General features: G+C 42.0%; 1 protein-coding gene across 1 annotated transcript in view; it reads left to right on the top strand.

Moving 5' to 3' along the window:
- Positions 1 to 25,815, top strand: part of SH3BGRL2 (SH3 domain binding glutamate rich protein like 2) — a 115,201-nt gene that overhangs the window by 20,130 nt on the left and 69,256 nt on the right. The gene's annotated exons all lie outside the window — the stretch shown is intronic.

Genomic DNA, 25,815 nt, shown 5'->3' with positions numbered 1-25,815 from the left:
AACAAGTTCACACTGTAGAACACAATATCGATATACAAAAATCAATTTTATCTATATACCATAGCAGTAAACAGAATATGAAATTAAGAAAACAGTTTCATTTACCATAGCATCATAAAATACTTAAGAATAAATTAATAGAAGTATAAAATTTATACTCTGATAATTATAAAACCTTGTCGAAAGATATTTAAAAAGACCTAAATAAATTAAAAGACATTCTGTGTTCACAGAACGGAAGACTTAATATTATAAAGATGGCAGGCGGGGCACAATGACGCCTCTAATCCTAGCACTCTGGGAGGCCGAGGCAAGCAGATCCTTTGAGCTCAAGAGTTCGAGACCAGCCTGAGCAAGAGTGAGACCCCATCTCTACTAAAAATAGAAAGAAATGAGCTGGACAACTAAAAATATATAGAAAAAATTAGCCGGGCATTGTGGCACATGCATTAGTCCCAGCTACTTGATCGCTTGAGCCCAGGAGTTTGAGGTTGCTGTGAGTTAGGCTGACACCAAGGCATTCTAGCCGAGGCAACAGAGTGAGACTCTGTCTCAAAAAAAAAAAAAAAATAATAAAATAAAGATGGCAGGCAGTACTCCTCTAGTTGATCTACAGATTCAATGCAATCTCTATAAAAATCACAGCTAGGGCTGGGCATGGTGGCTCAATCTGTAATCCTAGCACTTTGGGAGGCTAAGTCAGGAGATCACTGGAGGCCAGGAGTTTGAGACCAGCCTGGGCAACATAGAGAGACCCTATGTCTACAAAAAAAATCTTAAAAATTAGCCAGGCATGATGATGCCTGCCCATAGTCCTAGCTACTTGGGAGGTTGAAGCAGGAGGATCACTTGAGCCCAGGAGTTTGAGGCTGCAGTAAGCTATTATCATGCCACTACATTCCAGCCTGAATGACAGTGCAAGACTCCGTCTTTAAAAAAAAATCCCAGGCCGGGCGCGGTGGCTCACGCCTGTAATCCTAGCTCTCTGGGAGGCCGAGGCGGGCGGATTGCTCGAGGTCAGGAGTTCGAAACCAGCCTGAGCAAGAGCGAGACCCCGTCTCTACTATAAATAGAAAGAAATTAATTGGCCAACTAATATATATATACAAAAAATTAGCCGGGCATGGTGGCGAATGCCTGTAGTCCCAGCTACTTGGGAGGCTGAGGCAGGAGGATTGCTTGAGCCAGGAGTTTGAGGTTGCTGTGAGCTAGGCTGACGCCATGGCACTCACTCTAGCCTGGGCAATAAAGTGAGACTCTGTCTCAAAAAAAAAAAAAAAAAAAAAAATCCCAGATGATTTCTTTGCAGAAATGGACAAACTAAACCTAAAATTCATATGGAAATTCAAGGGGCCCTGGATAGCCAAAACAATCTTGAAAAAGAAGAAAAGAATTGAAAAACTTATACTTCCCAGCTACAAAACTTGCTACAATGTTCAATAATCAAGACAGTGTAGTACTGGCATAAGGAAAGATGTGTAGCTCACTGGAATAGAATTGAGAGTCTTCGAATTTAGGGTCAACTGATTTTCAACAAGGGTACCAGGACAATTCAATCAGGTAAAAAATAGTCTTTTCAAGAAATAGTGCTGGGACAACTGGAGAGCCACATGCAAAACAATGAAGTCACCTCTACCTCACACCATACACAAAATTTAACTCAAAATAAATCTAATATGAAAAATAAATCTAATGTAAAACTATAAAACTCTTAAAGCAGGCATAAATTGTTAGGACTTGAGCTAGGCAATGATTTCTTACATATGACACCAAAGGAGCAAGCAATAGAAGAAAAAGGATAAATTGGACATCCACAAAATTTAAAACTTTTATGCTTCAAAGGAGGCCATCAGGAAAGTGAAAGGATGAACCACCAAATAACAGAAAAGTTTTGCAAATGTCATATCTGGTAACAGACTTGAATGTAGACTATGTAACAAACTCTTACTATTTGATAATAAAAAGATGACCCAATTTTAAAAGGGGCAAAGGCCCTGAGTAGACTTATTTTCAAAGAAGACATACAAAGGGCCTATAATCACATGAAAAGATGCTCACATCACTGGCCATAATGGAAATGCAAAATCAAAACCAAACTGAGATACCACTTCATATAGAATGACTATAATCAAAAGACAGATAATAAGTTGGTAAAGATGTAGAGAAATTGGCAACCCTCATACACCACTGGTGGGTATGTAAAATGGTGCAGCCACTTTGGGAAATAGTTTGGCAGTTCCTCAAAAGTTTAAACCTAGAGTTTCCATATGACTCAGCAATTCTATTCCCAAGTATATACCCATGAGAACTGAAAATACATGTCCACACAAATATGTGTACACAAATGTTCATAGAAGCATTATTCATAATAGCTAAAAGTAGAAACAACCCATACGTTCTCTTTCTTTACAACAATCCAATGATGATGTATAAATAAAATGTGGCATATCTATACGATGGAAGATAATTCAGTAATAAAAAGGAACAAAGTACTGAGACACATTACAATATGCATAAACCTTAAAAACATTATGGTAAGTGGAAAAAGCCAACCACAAAGAACCACATATTGTATGATTTTATTCATAGGCAATGTCCAGACTAAGTATAGAGACATAAAGTCATCAGGGCTGAGAAATTTGGAAGGAAATGAGAAATGATTGCTAATGGGTATAGGATTTCTATTGCGAGTAATAAAAATATTCTAACACTGCTTGTGGTTGTACAGTTGTACAACTCTGTATAAAGTAGAAATCATTAGCTGGGTACAGTGGCTCATGCCTGTAACCCTAGCACCCTGGGAGGCTGAGGTGGGTGGATTGTTTGAGCTCAGGAGTTCGAGACCAGCCTGAGCAAGAACGAGACCCCTTCTCTAACATTAGGTGGGCATGGTGGTCCATGCCTGTAGTCCCAGCTACCCGAGAGGCTGAGGCAGAAGGATAACTTGAGCCCAGGAGTTTGAGGTTGCTGTGAGCTAGGCTGACGCCACAGCACTCTAGCCGGGGCAACAAAGTGAGACTCTGTCTCAAAAAAAAAAAAAAAAAAAAATCATTGAATCATACACTTTAAATGAGTGAATCATAAGGTATATGTATTAGACCTTATATGCATCAATGAAATCGTTATAAAATAATACAAAATTTAAAAGTGCCCAACACCATTCAATATTAAATGAATGCAAATTAAAACCACAACGATATAGCATTTTACTGTAGACAGGTGGGGACAATTAAAATTCTGGAAGATACCAAGTGTTGGTATGATTGCAGACAAGAACTCTCATCCACCTCTTAGGGAAGTACATATTAGCAGCACCACTTTGGAAAACACTGTGGCAATAATAACTTTGCACACCCTGTGACCTAGCAAATCCCACCCTTCTTTTAAAAAAGAGATGGGGAATTGTTGTGTTGCCCAGGTTAGTCCTGAACTCCTGAGCTCAAGTGATCCTCCTGCCTCAGCCTCCTAAGTAGCTGGGATTACAGGTGCATCCCACTACACCTGGCATCAAATCCCCTTTCTTGCACTAAACACCAGGAGCCACGTGTAATAATGTTTATAGCAACTCTTTTCATCACAGCAAAGACTAAACACAACCCAAATGTCCATCAGTGTGGAATGGATTCAATTGGCTGGGACAGGGTAGGCACCTTATTGATTGCCCCATCAAAATCACCCACAATAGGGGAGAGGACATTTTGTAAATAAAAATTGGGTGCTATTAAGAAAGGGGAATGGCCAAAACAACTGCCACAAAACAAATACCCTCTAAAACACCAGTTTTTGTTTGTTTTTACCCAGTTGGTTCAGAACCCACAGGCAATATGGGTATGATTACCTAACTCCCTTAAACTTCTAAAAAGCAATGCACCCTATTAAGAAAGTGAGGGTAGAGAAAATGGGGGCTTGGCAACAACATTTTCTGGGATACAGCACGGTACTGTGGGGTGAAGGACACTCTGCCTTTCGACATGCGTGAGGAAAAGGAACAGTAGGCTGCAGGCAGATCACTCTGGCCACATCCCCCTGCCCCAGAAAATCAAGAACAGGAAGCGAGGGCCGGGCGCGGTGGCTCACACCTGTAATCCTAGCACTCTGGGAGGCCCAGGCAGGTGGATCCTCTGATCTCAGGAGTTCAAGACTAGCCTCTGCAAGAGCAAGACCCTGTCTCTACTAAAAATAGAAAGAAATTAGCTGGACAACTAAAACTATCTAGAAAAATTAGGCAGGCACGATGACGCATGCCTGTAGTCCCAGCTACTCGGGAGGCTGAGGCAGGAGGATTGCTTGAACCCAGGAGTTTGAGGTTGCTGTGAGCTAGGCTGATGCCACGGCACTCAAGCCAGGGCAACAGAAGGAGACTCGGTCTCCAAAAAAAAAGAACAGAAAGTGAGTGAGGAAGTCACCACTGGACCCTCCATTATCCGCTTTAACCAGTCCTCCACTCTTTGCCCTCTCACCCAGGGCCTGGGAGAAAACCAAACTGATTCTCCTTATTTTCATTCTTGTCCCCTTAGGCATAGAAACTGTCTATCTTCCTTACTGCTGAGAAAAGCACTTTCTTCTTTCATCGGAAGTGGGTTCCCAGCTTCTCTCAGCATTAAATCATTTATTTTCTAAGTGTGACATTTACCCGGTTGACCTTTCTATTAATAAATCCTCATTGCCATCCCGTCTTCCCAGGTGACACTGATGTCATTGATTTGTGCCCTCACTACAGCTTCCTCTTCTGGCCATAACACTTCAAATCTCTCAGGAGTCCCTCCTAAAGCTCTCTCTCCTCCCCACCATCAACTGTGAACAAATCTCAGTGTCAGTTGAAGGATTTCACGTCCTGAATCTGCAAACCACGATCATCTGGCAACACTGTTTACCTAAGGTAGTAAAACCCATGAATCATGATTTTTATTCAAGTGTTTTTTCCTCGTAAAAAGGCAGCAGGGAGCTCCACAGCCCACACAGAGAAGGGGTTTTAAGTGGGTCTGCAAGAATTTTTTTTTTTTTAATGTAGTAAAGTAATGCTTGAACAATTCAAGTGGATTTTACCCTTTAAAACAAAGCTCAACCTTTTCACTGATATAAATATGATCAGTTTTAAATATATAACGCTTACTTCTTCTCACATAATACCCTGTAACGTAGCTGAAGAGTAAAAAGCCTTTTCAATTTTCTATGATTTAAAGTTTCTTTGGTTACCATTTACATCAATAGTTAACAGAGTTAACCTTTCATGGTACACACATCACTCTTTCTGGGGGATTCCTAAAAATTCAATTTTTACTGTGAAGAATATTTATGTACTTAAATTTTTGAAAATTTTTAGTTTTTAAAAAATTTAAAGACAAGGTCTTGCTCTGTCATCTAGGCTGGAGTGCAGTGACATGATCGTAGCGTACTGCAGCCTCCAATTCCTGGGCTCAAGAGATGCTCCTTCTTCAGCCTCCCAGGTAGCCAGGACTATAATTGTGTGCCACCATGCCTGGCTAATCTTTTCTTCTTCCATTTTTTGTAGAGACAGGGTCTCACCATGTTGCCCAGTCTGCACTTGAACTCTTGACCTCAAGTGATCCTCCCACCTTGGCCTCCGAAAGTGCTGGGATTACAGGTGTGAGCCACTGCACCTGGTCTTATTTTATTTATTATATGTTGTGTGCATTCAAGAAGTATTTGAGATGGTTTAAAATAAAAAACATAAAAATAATGCAATTACAACAGTAAAAGAAAAAAATGCAAAAGAAACGAAACAAATATGCTAGTTTAGCAATAAATACAGCTACATTGAGCACTAATTTTAGCTCTGAGCTTCCTAGCAGCCAAAGTAAAAAGGGAAACAGAAACCATATCAACACTTCAAATTAGTAAAAGAAGTTTTGTTTTGTTTTACAACCAAATTCTAAAAAGGGTTTATTAAAAAGGAAACATTCATTCATTTGAGAAGCATTTATTTCACACTTATACAATGAGCCAAACTGAGCATAAGAAAGACACTGGGAATACAATATTGAATATTTCAAAAATGGTCTCTGCCCTCATAGACCATAGAGACTATTGGGAGAGACAGACAATAAACAAGTAATCAAAACAAATATAAATTTCAATTGGAGAACTAAACAGAACTAAGAGAATAACCAAGATTCAGTCCACCCCCAAGGGGATGATGACATTCAAAAAACAAGAAATAAAAGATAGTTTCTGTACATAGACAAGATTTAGGAGAGAACAAAACCTTGGAAGCACTCCTATTGAAGATCTGATTTTGAGGGGCAGAAACCCCAAGTGTACTTATCAGATATCTTGCTTAATAATGTTGCAGAGAGGCAAATTGGAACATAGGCTCCAGATTTGTAATAAATATGCCTAAGCATGAGACCCTTGGGATAGAGCATCAAGGAAAGCATTTAATGTGAGAGTGGCTAGAAGTAAGATTTACCTAAAGAAGTAGCAGAATCAGTTCCAGGAGCCCTTAAGGGTACATGCCTACCTACTTGGGCTTATGTGATTTTGCCTTAACTCAAAGGTTAAGGACAATGGTCCCACCTGGGTAACTTTGGGCCTTCTAATTGCCTCATACCTCCCATTTAAATAAAAGAGAGGCAAATAAGAAATGAAGTTTTATGATGGAAACAGTTCATTCAGACTCAGTTAAGGTTTGAATAATTTAGAGGTTGAAAACCCAGAAGAAAGTTATCCGAAATGTCTTTGTTCTATTTTAATCTTCTGAGAGAGAGTGGTCAAAGGGGGAGATTGCAAGGGGAGAGGCAGAAAGCGGGGAAGAAATGAGAGAAAGAGAGGAGAAGGAGGGGCGAGAGAGCGCGCTCCTCTGCTTAAAAGAAATATGATGCTGAAAAAAACTGACAAGCAGAAAACAAGCCTAAGTGCTGTTGCTATGGAAACACTGTACCATCTGTGTTCTTGCCTACCTTACACCAAAGGGTTATATAATCTAATAACCAGTTAAATATTAAAATGGACTTTACAATGAAAACCAGTTATTTTTATTATTTTTAAAAGAGTGACTTTATATCAAAATGAAACACTGCACAATTGCTCTTTATGTTTAGTATCTGTCTCCAGAGATGCTCCCTAGAATGCAAGTACAATTTCCCTAGAGGGCATCAGGAAATATCCGAAGTACTGCAGTTGTGCTATCCTTCAATCCTTGAGAGGCTATTGTTTCTATTTACTTTATAATTAGGCAATGTCACAGCACTTGATATGCTTATATGCTTCCAACTGCAATTGATTTACAGTTAAATCAAAGATAGGCTAAAACACAAGAACTGTCCTCTACAAAGACTCTCCATTGACTCTCCATTAATTAAGAAATTAATCCAATTTTTCCCAAAAAGTGAGCAGGTGGAAGGGGAGAGAAGGGGAAGGGTATGTACTTACAGGGTGGGTGCGGTGCGCACCACCTGGAGGCTGGACACGCTAGAGGCTCTGGCATAGCAGGGTGGGGGGAAGGGGCAGGGGCAAGATATGTAACCCTAACAATATCTGTACCCCCATAATATGAAGTAATAAAAAAAATTTTTTTCCCAAATGTAAGAGTGTGCAAAAAATACACTCTCCCTAGCACAGAGAAGATGATGTTCTAAATCTACATCATTCACTAGTAATGGAACTTTCTTGTGCAAGTTCATAGAAACTGTAATAAGAATTGTGGTGTCGGCCGGGCGCCGTGGCTCACACCTGTAATCCTAGCGCTCCGGGAGGCCGAGGCGGGTGGATTGCTCAAGGTCAGGAATTCGAAACCAGCCTGAGCAAGAGCAAGACCCCATCTCTACTATAAATAGAAAGAAATTAATTGGCCAACTCATATATATATATATAAAAAATTAGCCAGGCATGGTGGTGCATGCCTGTAGTCCCAGTTACTCGGGAGGCTGAGGCAGCAGGATTGCTTGAGCCCAGGAGTTTGAGGTTGCTGTGAGCTAGGCTGATGCCACGGCACTCTAGCCCAGCGAGACTCTGTCTCATAAAAAGGAATTGTGGCGTCACAACTGGCAGAAAAGTCGGCCCCAAACCATCCCACCTACCTGTGGCCCATAACATGTTGTATTAGATAAACAACTTTCAACTAGGACAAGCTAGAACTGCACGGGTCTTGGGTTTGCCAGGGTTTCATCCACTTCTTCTTCTTTTTTTTTTTTTTGAGACAGTCTCACTCTCTTGCAGACTAGAGTGCCATGGCATCAGCATAGCTCACAGCAACCTCAAACTCCTGGGCTCAAGCAATCCTCCTGCTTCAGGCCCCCAAGTAGCTGGGACTACAGGCATGCGCCACCATGCCCGGCTAATTTTTTCTATTTCTGGTAGAGACGGGGTCTCACTCTTGCTCAGGCTGGTCTTGAACTCCTGAGCTCAAACGATCCACCTGCCTCGACCTCCCAGAGTGCTAGGATTACAGGCGTGAGCCACTGCGCCCGGCCCTCAGACCACTTCTTAATCCCTCTAGAAAAACTACTGTTATGGTTCCTTGAATGCCAATCATTCCTAAATCAGTATTTCCAGCCCTCAGCTCTTTTCTGTAGATACCTTGCAGGGCTCAAAATCCACATGACCAAAGATTCATTCAACTTTTCCCCATCCTACACCATGTTCTGCTTTCCTTATCAACTGGGACAGGGATATTAACTAGAATACCCAAGCTAGAAAAGTTCAAAACTACCTTCAACTTTCTCACCTCCAAACACTTTAGCCATGTAGCTTTCTCTCATTTACCTGGGTTTTCCTCATTATCAAATAAGTGCTTTTCTTCTCAAGTCTGTGGTAAAAGGTTAAGTGAGAAAGCCTGTGGACAGTGCTCAGAACTGGGCCTGACCATAGCAGACACTCAAGAAATGTGGTGGTTCCCTGTTCATCCTTTGCTGGAAGACTGCGTGGGCTCCTAATTCATCTTCCTGAGGGCAGTAAGCCCCCCCCCCCCATTTTTTTCCATGGTTACTCTCTGCTCCTGTCAGGGCCCCAGTTGCACATGGTATGTAAGCATTTGTCTGTAGCAGTTTTCCAGTCCTCGCCTCAGCGTTGTGTGCTGAGTGAGTCGGGGGAAGGTTTTCAGAAGGCGCCCCGGGCAGCTGCACTCAGGAACACAAGGAGCTCCGCCCCTCTACGTTTGCAGCTGATCCACAGGACTAGACCTTGGACTTTGAGCAGATGCCATAATAGCATGCACCACGGAAGTGCTGATTAGTACAGTTAGCATGTGGGAGGAATGTGAATTAATTTAGGTAGGAGGTGGAACGTGGTAGATGGTTTCCAAAAGTGGCTGCATCAATATCTCCCATCCCACAAGCCTTTTTCAATCTGACCTTGCCGCTTCTCTGTTTAAGAGTTGGAGTGTTCTTTCTCTCCCCTTGAATCAGGGCTGGCTTCTCTACTTGCTTTGACCAATAAAATGTGGCAGATGTGAGCCAGGTCTTACAGCTTCTCTTTTTTTTTTGAGACAGAGTCTCACTCTGTTGCCCAGGCCGTGGCATCAGCCTAGCTCACAGCAACCTCAAACTCCTGGGCTCAAGTGATCCTTCTGCCTCAGCCTCCCAAGCAGCTGAGGCTACAGGCATGTGCCACCATGCCCAGCTAACTTTTTTTTCTAAATATTTTTAGTTGGTCAATTAATTTCTATTTTTAGTAAAGATGGAGGTCTCACTCTTGCTCAGGCTGGTTTCGAACTCCTGACCTTGAGCGATCCCCCCCCCCCAGAGTGCTGGGATTACAGGAGTGAGCCACCAGCCTGGCCTATAGCTTCTCTTTAAAGGCTTTAAAGCTCTGTTGTTTTCACTATCGAAATGCTCCCTCTAAGAATAATGCCTTGAGACTATCATATCATAAGCAGGCCCAAGCTGGCTACGTGGGGTGACCACACACTGTAGGATCAATGTGCCATGACCGGGGCTCCCGCTGAGCCCCGCCTCCAGCCAGTCTGCCTTGAGGGGTGGCCACACGAGTGCTGTCAGAGGAGATGAACACAAGAATCATCCAGGAAACCCAGACAATTGTGAGAAATAAATTATTGATGTATTAATCATATCGTTTCATAGTCTGCTTCCAATCTTCCATTAGAGTTTCCTACTCTCTCCCCTCGAAGTTGCATCAGGACCTATTTATTTATTTATTTTTGAGACAGAGTCTCACTTTGTTGCCCAGGCTAGAGTGAGTGCCATGGCATCAGCCTAGCTCACAGCAACCTCAATCTCCTGGGCTCAAGCGATCCTGCTGCCTCAGCCTCCCGGGTAGCTGGGACTACAGGCATGCACCACCATGCCTGGCTAATTTTTTCTATATATATAACTTGGCCAATTAATTTCTTTCTATTTATAGTAGAGACAGGGGTCTCGCTCTTGCTCAGGCTGGTTTCGAACTCCTGACCTCGAGCAATCTGCCCGCCTCGACCTCCCAGAGTGCCAGGATTACAGGCATGAGCCACCTCGCCTGGCATCAGGACCTATTTAGACAAATATTAAGAAGATCATAACTTTCTTCACATAGTATGATCCAAAACCATCTTGAATTTTTAAAGTGTGGTAAATCTATAATATTCATGGTAAATTTTAAAACATGGGGAATTAATTCAATGAATACCTAGATTAAATTTTTAAGTGACAATATGAAATCTGTAGCATGGGAATTCAAGCAGTTGGATAAGCATTTTTATTATCAGTTGACGGCTGGTGCAGTATTCAACACATGAGAGTCAAAACGTGAGTTTTGCAAAGAAAACTTTGAACATGTGTTGTTGCTCTAACCAATTTGATTAAGCCTATTCAAAAGAGAAATTATTCCTGCTGAGCAAATCGGGAAACAAAAACAAGAGACTTGAGGCCTTACGGCAGAGTTAGTCACCAGGAAGCAAATTTCAACTGGAAATAAAATCTTGGTGGAAAATCTTACTTTGGTTATTTCTTCCTGGACATTTGATTGTCAGTTATATATTAATCCCCAGACAGAAGAATCCAGAGGCTTCTAATTTAAAATAATAATATTATGAAATTTTGTAGTACTGTTGGATTGGTGTCTTAGTTCATTTTGCATTACTATAAAGGAATACCTGAGTCTGGGCGATTTATAAAGAGAGAGTTTTATTAATATTTGGCTTGCAGTTGTGCAGGCTATAAAGGAAGCATGGCACTAGCATCTGCTTCTGATGAGGGCCTCAGGAAGCCTCCACTCGTGGCAGATGGTGAAGGGGAGCTGGCGAGTTATATGGCCGGGTTGGGGGCGGCTGTTGGGGAGAGGCCAGGGCAGGAGATGCCAGGCTCTTTTCAACAATCAGATCTCAAGGGAACTAATAAACAGAGAAAGAACACGCTCACTACTGCAACCACAGCACCAAGCTGGTCAGGAGGGATTCATCACCATGACCCAAACACCTTCCACTAGGCCCCGCCTCCAACATGGGAGATCAATTCTCCACATGAGATTTGGCGGTGATAAATATCCAAGCTATATCAATTGGTCTTCCAAACATGGCTTTGCAACATACCAAAGGGTAGACAAGGCCTTTCCAGAGGTGGGAGGTGGTCAGGTAGAGCAGCCATCTGAGGAAGTGCTCACAAACCACCTGGTGTCCTATTGATCTCAGGTGGGGATTGCAAAGCATCCTTTCTGCTGATGGAAAGGACAAGTCTGCCCTGCTTAGATCTCTGTGTACTTGTGGAGTCTTGGGACAATCCTTACATGAGATTTTTAGGTTTGGTGTGCATGCATTGCAGGGCATGCATTTTGTGTTTTCCTAACTCTTCTTAGTCCTATACACACCTATAGCTACCTTCTTTTATATCTTCCCATCTCTGAAAATGTATTTTCTTCATGTTGGGAGTTAGATACCCTTCCTAGAAGAATTCAGATCTTTTGATTTTGCTTACACTACGTTTATCCTACTATGCTGAGCACTGCTGGGTGGTAACAACTGAGACTGACACAGGTGCCTCACAGAAAAACCGTATGGCCCTTGGTGCCTCACTGACTGGCTGGCAGACCCTTTGCTTTTCGTTTAAAATGTCACAGGTTTCTGTATCAAGGAAATTTGATCTTTGGCTTTTTAGCAATCAGAAACCCACGTTCCCCCTTCCTTTTACTCAATACTATATCTTTTGTCACGTAAGCAAAGGACAATTTTCTTTTTCGATGACTTTATATACATTAACAACTTCTGTCATTTATTTACACATTAAAATCTGGATGGAAAGTTCTGCTAATAATACACATTGCATGAGTAATGCTATTACCTACAAATGCATTCTTTTTCTTTAAGAAAACTATTTTGGTTTTGGACTCATTTTCAAAATTAAACTGTGGGCTGCAGTTTTGATGTAGATGTAAACATCTTTTTCCTGGTTGTTTAAAAGGAAAACAGACGTGGCTTCTTTATTAGAATAGAAACAAATACTCCTCTGAATACATTTTTAGAATTCTTCAGACTTAAGGGACTTCACTGCTGACTTTACTACCTCATCCTTCTTGTCCCCCTGCAATGGTTTTATAAGAATGTAAATAACCTGTTTCATAACATACCCTTTCGCCCACAGGCCTTGGTTGCTTCCAGATTCATTGTAATCTCAGCTATAGTTTGGTTCAGCTGGTCTTACAGTTTTCTGCAGTTTGGAGCTTACTATCTCCTGCTGATTCCCAGTAGCTTCAAAACTACAGCCTTGCAATAGAGCATGAACGAATAAGAACACTTGCAGTCTGACTGACAGATCCGGGCATGGAAAGAAGAGCACTGGACAATTAGGTTCAAAACACACAACTGGGCAAACCACACATGCTCAGCTGAGCTACCAGCATACCAGGCAAGAGGCAGAATTCCAGGCTCTTGTTATTTCTTTTTCTCCTTTTTTTTTTTTTTTTTTTTGAGACAGTCTCGCTTTGCTGCCCAGGCTAGAGTGAATGCCGTGGTGTCAGCCTAGCTCACAGCAACCTCAAACTCCTGGGCTTAAGCAATCCTGCTGCCTCAGCTTCCCAAGTAGCTGGGACTATGGGCATGCGCCACCATGCCCGGCTAATTTTTTCTATATACATTAGTTAGCCAATTAATTTCTTTCTATTTATAGTAGAGACAGGGTCTTGCTCTTGCTCAGGCTGGTTTCGAACTCCTGACCTCGAGCAATCCGCCTGCCTCAGCCTCCCAGAGTGCTAGGATTACAGGCATCAGCCACCGCGCCTGGCATTTTTCTTCTATCTTTATTGTTACCATCTACCTTCCCTCTTTAAACCTACAATACTATTGAGTCCCTACCCCAGAGATCTATGGCCTTGTTAGATGTTCCAGCCTTTCTTCAATTCTTCCCTTCTATCATGCCCATCCTAACCCTATAGGGACAGCTGCACCCATTACAGATGCATTGCACCCTTGGGCATTTCTCCAAACACGAAGAACAGAAGTAGCAGGGCAGGCCCTCCTGGCCTTCTAGGAGGACAGTCCTCAACAGCACCTGAACCAAGGTGTACCAGGATCATCCCCTTCCTTACCTCTGGCTCTTTTAGTTTCTAGATTACTATCTGATTGTTCATGTATGAGAGTTTTTTCCATAGTCTATGTTCAGCATTAGCTTCTTATTGACAGAAAACATGTTTAACCCCTTCTGTTGCCCAAAGGGCTTGGCACATGATCACTGTTCCAAGAAATTCTGACTTAATAAGATCCAGACTTTCCTACAAAAAGATTACATTTCAAATTGAGGGGAACCAACATGGGGCGTTACAACAACAGTGTTATACAGATTCCTAGAATGTCTTAGCAGTTATTATACAGAGGAAAACATCTGACACATAAAATCATGTGTGTGTGTGTCTGTGAGAGAGAGAGAGAGTGAGAGTGAGTGAGTGAGACAGAGAGAGAGAGAGGGAGAGCGAGCGAGCGAGAGAGAGAGAGAGAGAGAGAGAGAGAGAGAGAGAGAGACTTCAATCCAGGGTGCTGGCTTCCCATGGTAGCTGTAGATCAGAACCACCTGGAATGCTCATTGAAACTACAGACGTCCCACCCTGCTCCATGCCCCTCAGCACCAATTTGATTCATTAGATATAGGACGCAGTTGGCAACTCTGCATTTAAGTTGCCCAGGTGATGATCTCATGCGTAGCAAGAAGAGCACGGTTTGCACGCTGCCCCCATAGGGCACTGAAAGGCAGAGCCCTATATTCAGATTGTGGTGAGACTAATTCTTTGACACGCTGAAAAACTGCTGGGGAGGTCAAGGGTGTAGCGCTCCGTGGTCTTACCGCTCTGCTTCCTATCAGAACTGGAACCAAGGCCGGGCGCTGTGGCTCACGCCTGTAATCCTAGCACTCTGGGAGGCCGAGGCGGGTGGATTGCTAGAGGTCAGGAGTTCGAAACCAGCCTGAGCAAGAGCGAGACCCCGTCTCTACTATAAATAGAAAGAAATTAATTGGCCAACTGATATATATAGAAAAAATTAGCCAGGCATGGTGGCACATGCCTGTAGTCCCAGCTACTTGGGAGGCCAAGGCAGTAGGATTGCTTGAGCCCAGGAGTTTGAGGTTGCTGTGAGCTAGGCTGACACCATGGCACTCACTCTAGCCTGGGCAACAAAGCAAGACTCTGTCTCAAAAAAAAAACAAAAACAAAACTGAAACCAAGAGGGGTAGAGATTCAAGTTGATCATTTACATTAAACGTACATTGACCACTGGAGCTAGAGGTGCTTCCTCATTGATAAGCAACACAATTTTCCCTTGTGTGATAAGCTCCTTTTCTATTCATGGCATTAGACATTGGAATATATATTTGGGCTGATATGCTGATAGTCAAAGAAATTAGGTAGCGTAGGCTACAAAATGAAAGTTTTTTAATGGGAACATGTATGTAAAGGGAAGGAAGAATATACCATTTGAAAAGTCTCTGTTTGCCTACTAAGGACATTGCTTAGATACATCCAGACAAGTTTGGCTAGAAAAGAAGGAATAACCGTACCCGATACTGGCTTTGATCCAAAAATGTGCCCTGCCTTTCCAAACTCAAGGTCTCGACCTGCACCAGCCCAGCCCACTGACAGGAGCCTCTCCTAGTTAGAGGAGTGTCTTTCTTTCATTCCTCAGCCCCACAGCTTGGTTAAGTCAACAGAATCATCTGAGTTGGCACAATCCTTTTTCTATGCAATTATTAATAGTTCATTCATACACAGTTAATCCAATAGCCATATTGATCCGAGCAGTCACATAGCTATATTCCGATTAGCTGTCAGGATTCCAAAAGGCTGAATCAGTCATGTCACAGCCTAGTTGCCTTTATTATAAAGACGGTCATATTTTCCACTAATGCAGCAAATACGCTTGTGGACACAGAGCTAGAAGAAGCTGGCTAAAAGCTTATCCATTTATCTGACTAAAGAAGGCAGACCATTCAAGTCTCATTTCTCATGTATCCCAGCAAATAGAATTATTATTGCATTTCTGCACATGGAAGGCATATTTCCAATGTCAAATTAGAAAATTTTAGAAATGTCATTATTCAACCTGTTATAGTTTTAGAGATCTGCTGCCTGAGATAATGCCTGCTTTTCCACACACTGACTTTACATTTGCTTCTTTAAAGATTATAAGACATTTTGCTGACATTCTTATCTGAAGTAAAGAAAGGCACAATATGACTATTCTTTTTGATAGTCGTGAAAGAGTCCAAGGAGGCAAATTTGGAGAATGAAATAGAAATTAGATAGAGGCTTCAGGTTCAAGGTTGCCACTAATTAGTTATATAACCTTGCATAGTCAAATCATTGAACTCACTTTTTTTAATCATACATTTTTTCATTCAGCATATATTTCTTGAATTATGTGCAAATGTTTACAGCCAAAAGAATCTCACAAATAAAGTGCTTCAGGAGATCATGCTTTCGGCTTGGAAAGACAGAGAAGGTCTCATGCCCTTGTAGCCAGTGAGGAAGCTGCACCCTGTGTCTGCCTTATGCACAATGAGGCCTACTCTTATCTTCATAAATGCTCACAGCAGTTCATAAGTCATGAACATGGTATGGCCCTTTCTCACAGAACAGATGCTTCTCATTATTTCTATTAACTACATTAAAATAAATCACTGTAGGGTTCAGAGAGGACGGAATCAAAAGGCTTGGACTTAATTTCATGCAAGACAAGTCACTCCAAAAGTAACTCAGAATGGTATTTCTGCCATTCACATTTACGATCAAGTTATATCTGATGCTCTGGCTCTGGCCTCTCCTCTCTGGGTTTAGGGCAGGTTGAACATTTTTCTTACTAATTGTGGTCAGTCCCATGGCTTAGATCTCATGTCCTATCTGCACAGACCTGTTCTTGTCCTGCCTCCTGCACAAGGTCTGACAGAAAGAGTCCTGGGCCTGGGAGATAGGAGATAGAGCCATTCGTGGCACATAGTAGGCACTCAAGTCAAAGTTCAGTAATTGAATTGAACCTGTATTCTAGCCTCGGATTTAAAACTAACTAGATGATGTGTCATTTGGGCAGGTGGGATAATATTCTAAACCTAAATTTCCCTCCTTGTAAAAGTAGGAGAGTTAGACTAGGTCACCTTGACTGACCCTCTTGGCTCTAAAATTCTATGATTTTACTGTTTTATATCTTAGCTTTATCCTCAACTTGGATCCATAGTCTAATCTGTCTAATATCCCCTGAACTGCTCCATAAAAGGGTGCTAGGTAACCTGAGTGTTTTTGTTCTCATTATAAAGCCGGACAACAAAACCTACGGCTGTATTGTGGCTTAAGTGAAATAAGGATGTGAGGTGCCTAGAAACATTTCTGACCCATAGAAGGAACCTAACAAATGACAGCTGTTGCTATTTTCATTATTAAATAACAGCTTTTCCTCTACTCTTTTAGCTAATGGAGTTTTGCTAAATCAATCGGCCTTAAATTAACTACGGTATATCACTTAAGTCTCTAGTTTGAACACATTCAGTCATAGACTCCAGTGTTGGGCAAGTCTAGATTCCAATTAGAGATCAGCCACTTACTAGCTGTGTAACCTTAGGTGGGTCACCGAGCCACTTAAAAGCTCAGTAAAATATAGATCATATGACTCTCTTGCTGGCTTTCTGGGAGAATTAATTATATGTAAAGAAGTTGTCATAAGAATGGCTCAAGAAATGCCAGCCATAATGGCAAGTTCAAAGTGTTAGGCAAGGCTAAGCCCTGCACCATCCATGGGTGAGAACAAGCATGTGTAGTCTATTACGTCCTATTCTCCCAATTGCAGCCTACAATGGTTTCTTCCAGCATTCTCCATGATGGTTTTATTTCCCTCATCCCACCTTTATCCGGGAACTTCCAGATTATTAACAGAAATCTGATAATAAGTGGGTGAGAAACTGTAACTGGGTTCCATAGATACTGATACTTACTGCAACCAACTCCGTTACAGGGATGCTAAAATGTAAGTCTGGAGCATATGCAATCTGAACCAGAGAGCAATACAAAAATCATTTTGATTTGACTTTGAAATGAGGCTTGAGATGTTTTGGCAACAAATTTCCTCTTTAAATTCTGCCTAGGATGAAATCAATTCCCATTTTCTGAGCTCACATCAACTGAAAGCAGGAAGAGGCAGCTGAAAAAAATCTACTTGGTTTTCGAGAAGCTCACTTTGCTCAGTGTTTAATATTGGCTACAAAAATCTTTCAGCAATTCATAAAATGCATACAGCCAGAATCCGTCTACTTATTAAATGAGAAATATGCAGAGAATATTTATTTTATGAATTCAGCAGGCTCTGGCTGTCCCACTCACATGCATCTGTGTCTTTCCTGGCCACATATGGATCTGGGGGCAGCCCTTGGGGACACTGGACTGCTGAGCCTGCCCTCCATGGCCTGTAGAATGAGGCTTTGCCCAGGGGGCCTCAGGCTCCCCGCTGTGGAAGGCCAATCTTGCTGGGACTTTCATTACCTGAGAGTGAGTGTGATTATCCCCTGCTGGGCTGATTAACCCAAAAGGCAAGCAACACTTTGTTTAGAACACAGCTAATAAACGACTCAGCCTGGCTGTCCTTTTCAGAATCAAAATTGAAAAGCATCTTCAGCTCACAAGGAGAAAAGTTCTGAAGGGCATCTCTCTTCATTCTTTTTCTAGCATCACAACCTCCATCAAAATCCAACTGTTGAAGTGCCTGAAGCAGGCCTTGGTGCCTAAAATACCTGAAATAGGTAAGTCATGACCAAGTGAAGGAAAGAGCTGCATTTATTTGAGTGAAACAGGCTCACTTTTGAATATTAGAGTTTATAGTATATTATATTATGGTCCATTGTTTCTGGGGACATTTGGGGAAAATAATGCAGAGAGGTCATACCCTTTCTGTATACCTGTGTATGTTCTGGAGATAACGCTTTTGTGTAAACTTTAGAAACAATGTTTACATGAACTCTCGAACCCCTACCTGTCAGATAATCCTACCTCAGGTTACTCCTGAAAAGCAAAATTTTTTGATGTGATTCTTTTGATGACATTCCCATATTTTCCCTGAAGGAAGGTGAGTTTGGGGCCTTAAGTGATATGTAGCCCAGGCCACGCTGACCTGAGCTTCCGGTCCCAGTCCCAGAGCCTTGGCCATGGGGCAGCGAGAGAGGAGAAGGCCTGTCTGCCCTCCTAGGTGCTGAGAAGACACTGATTGCATCATATTGTGGCTGGATGATAGCCTGAACCAGTAGGTTATGTTTCCCTCCATAGACATTCTCTGTTCCCTCCTTCTGCCCACTTCTCCCCATCCTCCTTTCATTGCCTCAGAGGAGGCACAGGGCAGGAGGGATAGCAGAAGAGTCTATAGGCCCTTCCAGATTTTGTTTTACAAGGACCAAACCCAGGAAAGAAGACTGGGTTTGAGGGAGAGGCAGAGGCCTGGGGGACACAGGAGGGTGAGCAGGCTTCCCTGTGGATTACAAAAGAGATTTCCCCAGGTTTCTGCTCAAGGAGAGAGAATGCACTGCAGGCCCCTTGCTGGGATCTGTACAGGCCTGGGGGGCCCTGCTCTGAGGACATGCCAAACCTCAGGCATGTTGGGTGCTAGCTGTTGGGTGCTCCTAAAGAGGACATCCTCAAGTCCTGAGTACCCAGCGTGGTGACAGACATGTGGCAGATGCAGAATCACTAGACTGTCCTGTTGTGGGGCCAACATAATATCATGGACTGAGTGTTTGTGTCCTCCCAAAATTCATACGTTGAAGCCCTAACCCCTAATTGATAGTTTTACTGGATGGGGCCTTTGGGAGATAATTAGGTTTAGCTTAGGTCATGAAGGTGGGACCCTTATGATGGGATTAGTGCCCTTATAAGAAGAGGAGAAGATGTGAGAGCACACTCTCCACGCACGCAGGCACTGAGAAGAGGTCATGGGCACGGCAGGAAGGCAGCCTTCTGCAGCCCAGAAAGCAGGTTCTCAGCTGAGCCAAATCTGTCAGCACTTCAGTCTTGGATTTTCTACCTTCTGGAACTATGAGAAGTAAATGTCTGCTGTTTAAGCCACCCAATCTATGACATTTTGTTATAGCAGCCCACGCTGACTAAGACACACAGGGAATGTGCCAAAGGCCACTATTTGGAAAACTTTTCATCATTTTCAGCCCTCTGTGAGCCACCCTCCCGGATTCTGATGCAACCCTAGGAGGCAGGAAAGGCTCCAGTACTGATGGAAACGCATGTGTATTCAGGCATGGGCTAAAGATTAAGGTGATGAATAGAATATAAAAGAAAGCCATATATTTTGCATAAATGCATTTGTGGATGGTGAGTCATGTCAGCAGGAGTAGGTGACTTTCTGTTTTCAAACCATCCTGAATTTAAGTTTTGAGGATCCCATGATTTTCACCGACCAAAAGCAATAATAAACAGTATAAAGACAGGACTTTTCTCTATCTTTTGTATTACATCAAAAATATCACATTCGTCTGGAGCCAGTCCTCATGGCACCAGAAGAATTGCTTTTCTGCTTTTTGTTCTGCCTTTTAAAAGACATATGATGCTGGGCACAGTGGCTCACACCGGTAATCTTAGCACTCCAGGAGGCCCAGGTGGGAGGGATCGCTTGAGCTCAGGAGTTTGAGACCAGCCTGAGCAAGAGCAAGAGCAAGAGCAAGAGCAAGACCCTGTCCCTACACTAGAAGTTTGTTTCCTTCCTTCCTTCCTTCCTTCCTTCCTTCCTTCCTTCCTTCCTTCCTTCCTTCCTTCCTTCCTTCCTTCCTTCCTTCCTCCCTTCCTCCCTTCCTCCCTTCCTCCCTTCCTCCCTTCCTCTCTTCTTCCCTCCCTTGCTTCTTTCTTTTTGGAACCCATATAGCATTTTGTTTGGTATCATTCTTAACAGCATCCGCATTGAGTCTCTCACTGTCACCACCTCTGTATTTATCTTATCCTCTGTCATATTTTAGGCACCCTCTTCTGAATCTAGAGAAGAGCTTTGTACATAGTAGACACTCATCTATTTACTTACCCAATTAGTTCCAGGCAGAATTCAGGGGAGATTACAAGTATATGCTTGGGCAAATTGTGAAGAAAAGCCTCTGATTCAAACTGAGACAAACCTTGAGTCAGATCTGTTGGTGGAAATGAAGTGTGTGTTTTGTGGGTCACGGAGTTCGGTGGCCACAGGAGAGGTAAAGGAAAGTTTTAGGAAGGACTACAACCCAGGACAGATGGCAACCAGGTACATAGAGAAGAGGAGGGCCGTGAGCCACTGTCTGATTTGGTGGGACTCTGGGAACAGAAACAGAAAAGAACCCAGGAAGTGACCCCAGGTGGCCTGGGAATTAGTTCCCTGGAAAGAGGTTCTGCTTCAGATAAACACTTCTGAGTTCCCTCTCAGGGCTCAGCCCAAGTGTTGTTCACAAGGGACCGACAGAGGCACAAGGCAGAGGGGCAGAGGATGCATGGTTAACATCTGCAGTGGGCAATGCCCTCAACACTGGTGCTCACACACACTTGGATTGGTTGGGACCATCCCACTGCTTGGGAGGCCATTGGTCCCAGGGGTTGCTTTAAGTTCAAGGGACACACAGTAGGGGCCAAACACTCTTGGCCTGGGGGTGGTGTCAAATGGGGCTTGGGTTTCAGCCCATTTGGAAGTGGGGCTGGACCTCTCTGAGTTTACAACCTGACTATAGTTCCCAGTTGATGTGGTCTGAAAAAAAATCAGCTGGAGTCCAGCTGGAACATTATCACCATAGTCCTCTGTGAAGCCTCTTCTGACTCTACAGCCTGGTGCTCCATACCTGTTAGTACACGTGTGGGCTTTGGAGTGGGACCCAGACACGAATGTGGCTCTGCACCCTCCTCGATAAACCACTTACTTGACAAATCTCTCTGAGACTCAGTGGTCTCATTTATGAAAGAGTTGTTAGGCTGGGTGCAGTGGCTCACACCTGTAATACTGTCACTCCGGGAAGCGGAGGAGGGAGGATCATGTGAGCTCAGGAGTTCGAGACCAACCTGAGCAAGAACGAGACCCCCGTCTCTACTAAAAATAGAAAGAAAATTAGCTGGACAACTAAAAATATATATAGAAAAAATTAACTGGGCATGGTGGCACATCCCTGTAGTCCCAGCTACTTGGGAGGCTGAGGCAGGAGGATTGCTTGAGCCCAGGAGTTTGAAGTTGTTGTGAGCTAGGCTGACAGAGTGAGATTGTCTCAGAAAAATAAAAAATAAAAAAGAGTTGCTGGGAGGATTGTGATAATACTATAAAGTGGCTAGTGTAGTACCTGATACATAAATCCTCCACAAATTATTGTTATTAAGAGTCCTTGGCTCTTTCTAGGAATGAACTGTATCACACAATAAACTGTACCCACTTCAAGGTCAAATGACTTCTGGTTTTATATTTTTTTCTAACATTTTGTATTTTTTTTTTTTGTAATCTGCTTTTAAACCACCACTGATTTCTTCAGGGTCTTATTTTGTAATAATGCGGGCTGAAGCCACCTTCTTCTGCCGTGGTTGGGAGTCCATGAGGCCCCAACAGCTGTTAATGACGTTTCCTGGGCAGAATGAGACAGCGTGGCTCTCGCATCAGACGGCAGGGCCCTGAACACCCACAAGGAGAAACAGGAGCCTATTTGCATTATAATCCTGCACACAGCTTTTCCCAGGAACGCCCAAATGAGATGGATGCTGAAAAGGGCAACTGTAGGAAGAGCCAGAGAAGCAGAAAAACAAAGGGAAGGCGCTGAGCATCTGCAGGCAGGAGTAGTGAGAATTAACAATAGTTCACTGTTTATATCCAAGTCGAATATCCTGTCCAGATTAAAATTTCCTTGTCTCTAGACGGTCTGTTTTATAGCTTCTGGGTTTTGAACCAAGAGCCAATCAAGTTTTGCCCATTGTATTTGGTTAAGCAAGTTAAACAAGAACAGCCTCTCAAGCTTTGGTTTGTTTTGTTTCATGACATTGACTTTTAAAAGAGTCCAGGCCAAAGTTTGATAGATTAACCCATGTTCTGCATTTGTCTGATGGTTTTCTTGTGATGTTAGTGAACTCCCCCACCACTTCCAATTTTTCCTGTAAACTGAAAGTCCAGTCAAAGGCTAGACTAGAATTAGGTTAAACATTTTGGCAAGGATACTTCGTAGGTGTTTTGTACTTCATATTACATCAATCAGGTGGCACATAATGCCAAGTTGTCCCCAAATAGTGACATTAAATATAATCGCTTGGCTAGAGTGATGACTCACACTTCTTTCCGTTATAAAGGTATGGAATTCCCTTGAAAACAGCCAGCAGTCTATGCATAATCTGTTCCACAACAGCCTTGTAGTTAATGGTATTAGCATCCATTAATAACTGTTCAATTAGATAGATTGTTTAATTTATAATTGCAACATGGTGATTTTCTAAGTTATCACTTCTTTATGTAATTTGCAGGTGTACCTCTGTAAAAAACAGCTTCTCCTTACATATTGAAGATGAATTATATTTGCTTTTAAAAAGGCAGGGTAAGTGCTTAATTTTTTCTCTTTGATTGCTGATTTTCAGAGTAAAGAGTTGCTGCTATAGTCACTTTCAAGGGTGGCAAATTCGTGTTCTGTCTTTGTTTTTTTAAACAGTCCTATGGACTATGTGGATTTTTTTTTTTTCTTTTTTGAGAAAGGGTCTCACTCTGTCACCCAGGCTAAAGTACAGTGGTGTCATCACAGCTCACAGCAACCTCAAACTCCTGGGCTAAACCAATCCTCCTGCCAGCCTCCTGAGTAGTTGGGACTATAGGCATGCACCACCACACCTGGCTAATTTTTATATTTTGTGTAGAGAGACGGGGTTCGTTCTTGCTCAAGCAGGTGGACTTTTATTTATTCAATTTTTATAATCCCTTGTAGTCATTGATCTTTTTGGTGTTCACATTGCCCTAAATTTGGCCACAGGGAGCCCCTTTAAGCTGGCTAGCTCCTGTGTCCTTTTGAGATGTCCCCATAATTTTTTGAGCACTTCTCTGATTTTTTGCACCAGAAAATGGCCAGGCTCAGACTTTTGCTGCCCTGACTCAGAATCAGCCATTTCTCCAGGAAACCCTGGGACTTTCTATTGGAGAATTATATGTATTTCATAAACCAAGATCTATGCATTTGGTGAGCTCAAATGCATAGATCGTGCCACTGGAGTGTCCTTGTATCTTGCTCTTATAGTGCCCAAAGATAAGAAATATATTTATTTAAATCAGGAGTTCATGGTGATACCTCCAATTCAAATTTAATATTACCGAATTTCTCTTAACTTTTTTGATTCATATCTGTACCTCTTGTCTTTTACATAGAAAATTTCAGAACCTAATAACATTATCTTATTTATTTTTTGCCATAGTCTACAATATACATAAAGTAGATTTAAAATTGATATACTAGGAAATTACTCAGTGAATTTTAGGCTTTTTATTTTTTGATATTTCTTTTTACATTCTTAGAATATATTTCATTAAAGATAAACAGTGAGAGTACTGTGTTCCAAAGTCACTTGAAAAAATTATATTCTATATCTATCATATCACTCATGTGACATATAGCTAGGATAATTTGTTTCATTTTGGTTTCAAATTTAGTTTGCTTTGATTTTTCTTTGCCATTAAATTTTATTTTTGAACAGGTAAAATATGTTTGAGCCATTATGTGGCTCAAATTCAAAACTATACAAAAAATATAGTCAGAAAAATGGACTATATTCACTCATATCCCTTCCACCCTGCCTCCCCACCACCTGATCCCTATAATTATACCAGTAATTTCATCTTTTAGTTCGATATTTTATTATATCTGTAAATATAATTTCCCTCCCTGCTCACACAAAAGATACCAAACTGTCTTCCCTGCTCTGTGTCTTGTGTTTTCTCCCTAACAATATTAACAATATATCCTGGAGAATCCATGTAAGTACATACACATCTTCTTTGTTCTTTTTCCTTACTGCAAACTTTACTCAGCAGTCCCATGCTGTTGTTCTTTAGCTTGCATTATCTTACTTGTGGCCCTTTTTGTCTTTGTTTATACCCTCCTGGTCCTTGTAGGCATTTTGGGCTTTGACCCCTGCTAAGGCATCCCAGGTGGGCAGAGGCTGGGAACTGCTGCCTACAGTGTTTCATCACATCAATGCCACTTGCCTCTAGGAGAGAGAAGGGTTAATAGGAACTGCACTGTTGTTGTTCCCCCATTTCCAGCCCCAAACACCCTGGGCTCCTTCCTGTTTAGGTGGAAAGCTGGGAGGGATAAATGAGGGGAGGGTGTGGCTTTAATGTAACTTGGTTTTAACGTCAACATCTATTAATTGTTCCCCTTTTGTGCTAATTTAAAGTCAATTTAAGAAAAAGAAAAAACGAACACAGGATTTTATTAACATTCAAAAGCCATACTGTTTGATATTAATGGAAAGTGAAGAAAGATTTTATTTATTGCACGATGAAGCTGGAGCGTCCATTTTCAAATATAAATGTTTAAGATTTCTCAGAATAGCTTTCTCTTTGTGCTGACTTTCCCCCCTGCTCATCTCCAAAGCTCATAGCGCTTTTTCTAGTTTTATTTATCTGCAAGGTTCCATTCACAAATGCTCTTTCTTGCTGGGTAATTCTTTTGCTAATACATTTTCAGATCTCATTTCTTAGGAATTTTGACCTATTTGCTAAAAAAAAGGTAAATAAACTAATTTGGGTAAATGTAAAGGTTTTTTTTTTTTTTTTGCCTTTCTCTAAATTGATTTCCTTTTGACCTTAAAGAGAGTGATATGGCAAAAAGAAAGTAATGCAAGAAGGTGTGTTTATCAGACAATTGATACATGTTAGGTGCATGATTATTGCCTGACTTGTGAATTACTTATTTTTTAGCACATGCAAAATAAATTAACTACATTCTAAATATATCACCTATTAGTTCTTGGAGGATAACTGTTTCATAGGAATCTGAAGAGTCTTGTGTGAAGGTCAGCATCCTTTTCAGCTTTGAAGTCAGGAGCAGGGTGAAGCAGTGATAATTTCTTGGCCTGAAAGGAAAGGGAAGGGGTCCCAAGAGAGAAAAAGGACATGTATGGGAGAAGAAAATGGAAGAGTACATGTGAGAAATAGAGGGGAAGAGCAAGAGAAGAGCATGAGAGAAAAAGGGAGGAGTAAGGGATAGTGCAGAGAGGAATAGGAAAGGTCTAAATTATGTCACAGGCTTAGGTTTGGTGGAAAGAACTCTCTACTGAGAGCTGGGAATCATATTTTCTAGTTCTGTCATTTGTACATGGTGCTTTCCAGGGGATCTGAATAATTTAGTTATAAACCAAGCACTTTGGGAAATATAGTGCCTCTTTTTAACAGTAGCTAATATTTTATGAATGCTTACCATGTACTGGGCACTTATTCAAACA

Source organism: Microcebus murinus, chromosome 5 (assembly GCF_040939455.1).
Source record: "Microcebus murinus isolate Inina chromosome 5, M.murinus_Inina_mat1.0, whole genome shotgun sequence".
Taxonomy (NCBI): Eukaryota; Metazoa; Chordata; class Mammalia; order Primates; family Cheirogaleidae; genus Microcebus; species Microcebus murinus.
Note: the sequence above shows the minus strand (reverse complement) of the source record. Positions and strands in the feature narration are given on the sequence as shown.